Genomic DNA, 7834 nt, shown 5'->3' with positions numbered 1-7834 from the left:
ATCCAGCCCGCAGCTTCTCTTGGATCCATAACCCTGCCTCTGCTCAGCATGACAGGCCCAGGACTGGAGACAGCAGCATGGGGTCAGTGTAATCAGACTGTCCCAGTGCAGTGTCCTACCCGTCTAACCTGCCGCTCCCCTCTGCACCTCCGCTCCAACACGCTGGCATTACTTACCGCAAGAGGAAATTGTCCTGCCTGATTTCATGACATCCATAGTTCCTGAGTAGTGTGAGTATTAAATTGGATCTGGAGAGAGAGAGAGAGAGAGAGAGAGAGAGAGAGAGAGAGAGAGAGAGAGGTCGTCCACTCAGTTTCAAGTGAGGCATGGCACGTCTGTGGATGGCTCTTATGCGCTGATATGATGGTATGTCGACGTGCCTCAATCTCAAAACAGATAGTGATCTGAAAGAGAAAGGTCGACAGGCTGGTCTGATACTATGCCAGGAGTCCTGCCGCTTCCCTCACAGCTCCCTGGCTGTAGCGGTATGAGCTGACCTGCTTATCGCACCGCTGAGGCCTGTAATTAAAAAGATAGAGTTACACTGTCCTTACCTCCGCTGACCCCTGCCTCGCGGCTTAATAACGCCCAGGGTTAGTGAAGGAGCTCTGGGGAGACCGGGAGAGGAACTTGGCCTCATGGTGGATGGAAGGAACTTGGCCTGCTTACCTGGTGTATGCTGCTACTCTTTAAGGGGGTGTTGACTCAAGGCTGAAGGGGTGGGTGGATGTGAGCATGTAAAGCCGCTGCATCAGTCGGTGCCAGGTAAACACCTGGCATAGACGATGCCAGCGCAAGGCCTAGACTGTTCCAAGCTACCGGGGCCACTTATGCCCAGTACGACTGTCCTGGAGCCGGGTTTCAATGAGTTCTGTTAATGCTATTGGCAGTGTGTGTGTGCATGTGTATGGCAGTGCACGCAATGATATGTTTGTGTGTATGTATGTGGCCGTGCATGCGTGTTCTTGTGTCTATCTATACAGTAGAATGTGTGTGTTTGTATCCATATGTGTGTGTGCTTTCATGTGTACATGCTAGGGTGTGTTAGCTGTGCATGTTTGCATGTGTGAAGAATATGTGTGTGAAGAGAGGCCTTGGTGGTATCAGGGGTCCCAGTCTCAGGGGCCATTATTAAAGCAGTATTTTAGACTCTGGGAGGAACGCAGGAACGTTCAGAGGCTCTCTGTCTCCATGGTAATATATTACTAATGAGCTAGAGGGTAAGAAGGATGTGTCAGGAAGAAAGAGAGAGTTCCATCAGAGGATTCAAATATTGTAGCTTGATGCAAAAAGAAAACAGAGCGATCTCAACAGGACTGAAGTTTAGTAGGGTTTAAAGAGAAGTAGATTGAGCTCCCCACACACTGTAATAATTAGTTAATTACATCTAAATCCCAGTCAATTGCGGAGGTTTATTCATATAGATAAATTCCGTATCCAATGCAAGTGGACAGGAATTGAACTTAAACTGCCACTGAGTCTTCCAACTCTAGCATTAACCCGTTCTCGAATGTCAAGTCTGAAAGGAGCCAAGGCTTAAGCAGGGGACTTTCACTCTGACAGGATGCCCTTGTCATCGGAAAGCCCTGATACCCCTTGTCATTGGGAAGCCCTCCATTGTTAGGCGTCGTGTGAGAGGGAAGGAGATGTATCTGCTGCCTGTGTGAGTCGGAGGCACATTCCCCTGTGTGGTTTGGCAGGTCGAGCGGCGCTGTAGGTGGGAATGAGAGAGGAGCACAGCTCAGTGGTTGGCCACAGGGCCATGTGGCCTATGGACAGAGGACCAATGTTTGATGGGCTGATGGCGAGGGGCTGAGGTTGCTAATGTATGTGTGTATACATAATATGCACATATTTCTGTTTGCGTGTGTGTGTGTGTGCACGTGTGTGTGTGTGCGTGTGTTCGGAACAGACGGGCTAGGTGCCTGCGCACTCCTTTTAACCCTTGACCTGGGCCTGCACGCAACGTTGTTGGACTTGTCATGCAACTAAGTTTGAATTTCTAATAACAAAAATCCAGGCCTGAGCTTTTCAAAACAGGCTCCTTCTGCGAGCCGCCTGGGATCAGCTGACTGGGCAAATAAACGCTGATGAACGTCAGTCTATTCCAGAACAGCGCCAAAGCTGTCTGTTACCATCAACCCACACCCTCATTTAAATGTTGCCGTCCCGAAAATGAAACGGATTTGTAAAATAAATAACCTCAAAAAAGTCCCTTTATTAGTAATTATCGATTTTTCCTGGAATTAGCCGTTTTTAATAAATAAACTCATTGTGTACTGTACACGGTGTTAATCCACTCGATAAACATTGGCCAATAACTTTTGATGTCGGACTGGCTAAGGAGGCTTTTAGGTAGCTTAGAAACCTTTCCGTAGCATAATACAGAACCACATAGGCTCTGTGGAAACATATATGTTTTATTATCACATACATCAGTTAGGTGTAGTGAAATGGGTTGTTTTACAGGGTCAGCCATAGTAGTTCATGGAGCAAATTATGGTTAAGTGCCTTGCTCAAGAGTACATCAACAGATTTTTCACCTTGTCAGCTCAGGTATTTCAACCAGCAACCTTTCAGTTAACGGCCCAACGTTCGAACCGCTAGGCTACCTTCCACAGCCATTGAGTAGCTTCTCTGTTCAACACTCAAACCAAAGACTAATCTTGACAAAACAAAGTCAGATTTTTGTAAAACACAGTAGCAAGGATACATTGGAACACTTAGAAATGTCCAAATACAATTTTCATATTTTTTGTTACAATTTTCTTGAAATATTAAAAAAAAAGTGATTTCAGTAATTTTTTCTGTTTATTTTTCATATGTACCCACTTTTTCCTTCAAATAAGAGGTAGAATATTTTGGTAGTGGTAGAAACGGAGGCCTCATACAGTATTATTCCTGGTCCCATGTGTGACTTGTTCTCATCTTGCCTATGTACACTAATGTACTGCCAGAGAACAGTGATGCCGGCTCCTCGCTAGGTGCCAACTGATTTTATCGCTCGGAAAACAGTCTCCTTCCCATCCGAGCCCTCTCAGGAGCATATGAATACATTTTACACTCACACGAAGGAAAACAGGTAACTCTATATCAACCTGAGGACAGAGAACTGTGTGCCTCAGATATACAGTAGGTATGAAAAAGGTGGATCTGTAAAATGCAACCACTTTATTTTCAATATTTTGTTAACAATATTTTGACGAAATTGCAATTTTATAATTTCTTTTTGGAAAAATCAGCAGTAAAGTGGATCAAATTCAACGACTGGAGGGTTTCTCCGTTTCAAATGACAATGGTTTTCAATGAAGGACGCAAAACAAGAATTTAGACAGACAGTTAAATGTTCCTCATGGAGTTTTTTGTAGCAGCAAACCTTTTAATGAACATGGGAACCCGAGGTCTCAGACTCTCACAGAAATCCAAATCCACAACAGATCCATCTGAAACCTGAACAAGCCACGGCGAGGCGTGTCAAAAGGCCTCTCTCCACCAACCCTGTTATTTTTATTTCCTGATTGTATCCCCCCTCCTCCCTCTTTCAGGAGTGCTGAATGCTCAGCTGTTGATTTTAGATTTTAAAAAAGCTGCAAAATGAAAATAAAGGTAGTGTCACTTTCATAATATTTGGAGTGGCAATCGCTTTATTTTCCTTTTATTAACTGCTGATTAATATTCAGTAATGGTGGGGGTTAATACGTTGTCCTATTCTCCTGTATCCTGCACGAAGCTTCGTTTTCTCTCAGACACAGACTTCAGCCACAGCCACAAATGCGCAGATGTCTGGTTTGAATTACCGAAAGATCTCCATTTCATCCACATTCTTTTATTTTCTTCATTTTTCGTTTTTTTTTTTTAGGAACTTGTAATTGTCAAAATAAGGTATCTTTTAAGCCTGGCATAAATGTGGATGTCAGAAAGCGTTAGGCCTTTGGTTAAATTTCCTCTCAGAGTAGATTTCTCCCCGGTCGCTAGCTGGAGGGTTGCTAGCGGAGTTGTTTAATTAGAAGTTTGGATGTAGATGTTGAGAAGTGTTAGTGCCACCAAACATTACGCTAACAGCTAGCTGCTAATGGACTGCCTCACAGGCCAGGCTCTCGCAGCCTACAGGGAAATATAATCGTTCCTTTCGATTATTATTATTGGTTTGCCAGAGAGGATATGAGGATCTCCCTGTACTGCTGGCTCAAACATCAGTCTACTGCAGTGTTCTTTACTCTCACCCCAGACATTCTGCAACCTGTTGTGGTTGAATATGGCCCAGGCCCTCAGTGGCAGTGTCGGTCACCAGTGTTGGTGTTGTGTAACTAAAAGACATACATAGGAAAAACCCCTGTAACTGAGCTTTCACCTTATCCCAAAAGACGCCATTACCTCAGCCTGCGAAAATATTTAGACATCACCTTCTGTGGGAGCAGTACACATAGGGAACACCTTGGGATGTGGCCTGTGAGGGAACTATGACTGTATGCCGTGGGCAGGTCTCTAACATGAAGGGTATCCTGGAATGACTCGGTAACCCAAGCCCTGTATTTTGACAGGCTTCCTGAGATGCCTCTCATTTCCTTGTGTGAAACGTGATAAATCGCTACTTTCATCACCCTTGAGGGGGGAAGAATTGAGACGTTGTCTAGGACACTTGGTTTGTCACATGGGGTGCCACCGCGGGTTTCTGTTCTAGGGACAGAGAAAGATTTAGTGGGTGCAATCAGCTTCGTAAGAGTGCACAGGGTACTTCAACTCAAAGACTAAAACAAGGCTAGACGAATCGTCAGCTGATGCACTTTTCAGTGCATCAAGGAATTTTCTGATGAACGGGGGAGTCCCCCAACAACAACCCCCCCCACCCCCCAGCTGTCATTCAAACCGCACATTACCCCGCTGGTTGATTTTCGGCCTTTTCGCGACATTTAGTTTTTTTAAGCGGGGCCAATCACAAGCGTTTAGGCTGAACGGAGACCAGATCCCAGTAGCTAATTCCCCCTGCCTTTTTTTCCTCAGCGGCTACTTAGCTCCAATTTGTCCAGACATGGACTGCTGCATGTTGATTTTTTTCGGAGGGGGTCATATTTAGTGTGAGTGTGTGTGTGTCTGACGGGGGTTGGGGGAAGGAGGGCAGGGGATGCTTACAAATAGGGGTCAACGTTGGTGGCAGCGGTGGGATCCAATGATGGTAATAGCCCGGATCCATGTTGTGTGTTGTCAGGGTAACAATACTCTACACATGCATAGTGTGTGTGGTCAGTCTCTCTGTCCTCCAATGGTCACTGGGTTCAAAGGTCAAACTTACAGTAGGGTCCCAGAGCCACTGGGCCTAATTTACAGAGCCATGTACTGTACTCTCCAGGCTTCCAGTCTCATGTTAAGTTGCCACGTCCTGTTAAAAAAAGCCCCCAAAACACTGGAAGGGATACCCATTACAGCTTTATGTGTTAGTGAACGTTTATTTTACAAGCTTTTAATATGTTTCCCAGGGGCTGCCATGATTTTCTGGTTTATTTTCAGAATTTCTTTTTCTGATTCGATATGGATTTTCCCTTTCACCATCCCCTTTCCCTCAATCTCTATCACTTCTCAGACATCTTGTGAGCCATTTTCACTGTAAAGGACGTTTATTCTATGCAGCAGACTCAACCCTCCAGTTCCCGTAACTCCCTCTTCACCTCTCAATCTGCCTAATGTTTCTCCAGGTTTGATTGACACTTCTGGGTGGTGATAAAGGGGCGGGACAAAGACACACAGCAGAGCAGAGAAATTAGACCATAGCTGCCACACCACAGGTAATGGTCAAGTAGTAGCCACTGAATTCATTATTTCTTTCTGCTGCAATTTCAGTTCTCTGGACTAACATGCGGTCAGTTGTCAAATGCAGTTTTCTTGGGGGGAGCGCCATGTTCTGGGAAACAAATACAACGTCTCTCTCAGCGAGCCTGAAAGATTGGGCAAATCACATCCATCTGTTGGAGTAACATAAACGCCAGGAGGACAAAGGAGAGTGGCGGAGAGCCACAGTGTGTAACATGACAGCACTTCAGCAGGAACCTCGCCCTCCCTGTATCCAGAAGGGCACTTTTACCTGCTAATTTCCTGCGAAAATGCTGTCACATACCCCGGTAATTCCCGAGAATGCACGGTCCAACCTCACCCACCCTCCCATCTTTCTTTCCTCCCGTCTACACACGCTACCATTTCATCATTCTCTGTGTCGCTCGTCTAACAGACACCAATGAAGTAGTAACCCTAGATGGCTGACCATGGATTAAAATGTAATCTCCCTGTCTGAAGGTTCCCCTTCTGACTTCTGGTTGCTCCCCTACAGTAGCCTACCGGTGGATCAGAGCACCACTGGAGTCTGACTGTGGCGTGTGCATTTGTCCTGCTTCAGTGAATTACAGCATTTTCAACATTGATCATTTTTTTCTGCTTCTTCTTTTAATTTGTGCTTCATTAACGTAATGTATCGACGTTCACAATCTGTTTTCTGTTAATTGTGGTTTCATTCAGGAGGTAAAACTAGGTCATATTTAGCTGACGACCCCTCATACTCCTTATCCTAGAGTAAATCCAATCATTTTATTGTGATATCTGTGACAGTTTAACAGAAAATCACTGTTCTCTCTCAGTTAGAGTCACGCCACACCATTAGTAAATGTTGCCAAGGCCTAGCCTGTTGCTTTTTCCTGAGCACAAGTGACTTTATCAGGCCTCTGTGTCCTCCAGCCTACTAATCCCACCAAGCCTTTAGGGCGGAGTGGGGAGCGACTGTTTAATCATGATCGTCATCCAGTCAAGCGACAGGGGGGGACGGGGGAGGGCAGGCAGCCTCTGTTCTGAACACCGCCCCCTGTTGAGCATCCTGGCACTGGCGCATCCTCCCCTTGCACAGGGTAGCCTAGTGGTTAGAGCGTTGGGCTAGTAACCGAAACGTGGCAAGTTCAAATCCCCGAGCTGACAAGGTAAAAAACTTTTGTTCTGCCCCTGAACAAGGCAGTTAACCCACTGTTCCTAGTCTGTCGTTGAAAATAAGAATTTGTTCTTAACTGACTTGCCTAGTTAAATAAAGGTAAAATAAAAATATATTGGCGGCCTGCCATCCTGGGCCAGGAAGACTCAGAGCCAATCAGAGCCCCCTCATTTCCTCTCTGGCTTCCGTGGGCGGGGTAACAGGGCCGCGGGGTGCTGAGGGGCAACTGGGATAGCTGGATGGCCAGGAGTGGGATGTTCTATAGTTACCAGATTCTGAGATCAGCTTTGTGTTGTTATGCTAATTGTTAAGGTTAGGATTGAGGGAGTAATTATGTTCCTAGATCTGTGCCTAAGCAGTTCTTCCAGATCCTAATGGCCACCTAATCATCCCCAGCTTCCAATTGGCTCATTCATTTCCCCTCCTCTCCCTTGTAACTATTCCCCAGGTTGTTGATGTAAATGAGAATGTGTTCTCAGTCAACTTACCTGGTAAAATAATTCTACCTAGCGCAGGATAATCTATGATGGCCAAGGTACGGTACGTTTGAGAGGCTATGACAGTGTGTGCAGTATGAGAAGGGAGAGTGAGGAAGGTATTGACTCACATTTATATGTTAAAAGTCGTACAAATATTTGACAATAACATATTATTTGGTGAAATCAACAGGGCCCCAAAAAATCTATAAATCATGATGAATTGTAGGACCAAATGCTGTGCAATGCTGTTGTGCTTGTAGCTGAATCGTTCAGCTTTAAAATGTTTATGATAAACGATAACCATATGGTCAAGTATTGACACATCTGTACCGAACCGCCCCTATAGAACAGTTGAGATGGCACTGGTCCAGCCAGACATGAGAGAGCTGTG

This window comes from Salmo salar, chromosome 19 (genome assembly GCF_965601325.2).
Source record: "Salmo salar chromosome 19, fSalSal1, whole genome shotgun sequence".
NCBI classification, from domain to species: domain Eukaryota; kingdom Metazoa; phylum Chordata; class Actinopteri; order Salmoniformes; family Salmonidae; genus Salmo; species Salmo salar.
This window is presented reverse-complemented; position numbering follows the sequence as displayed.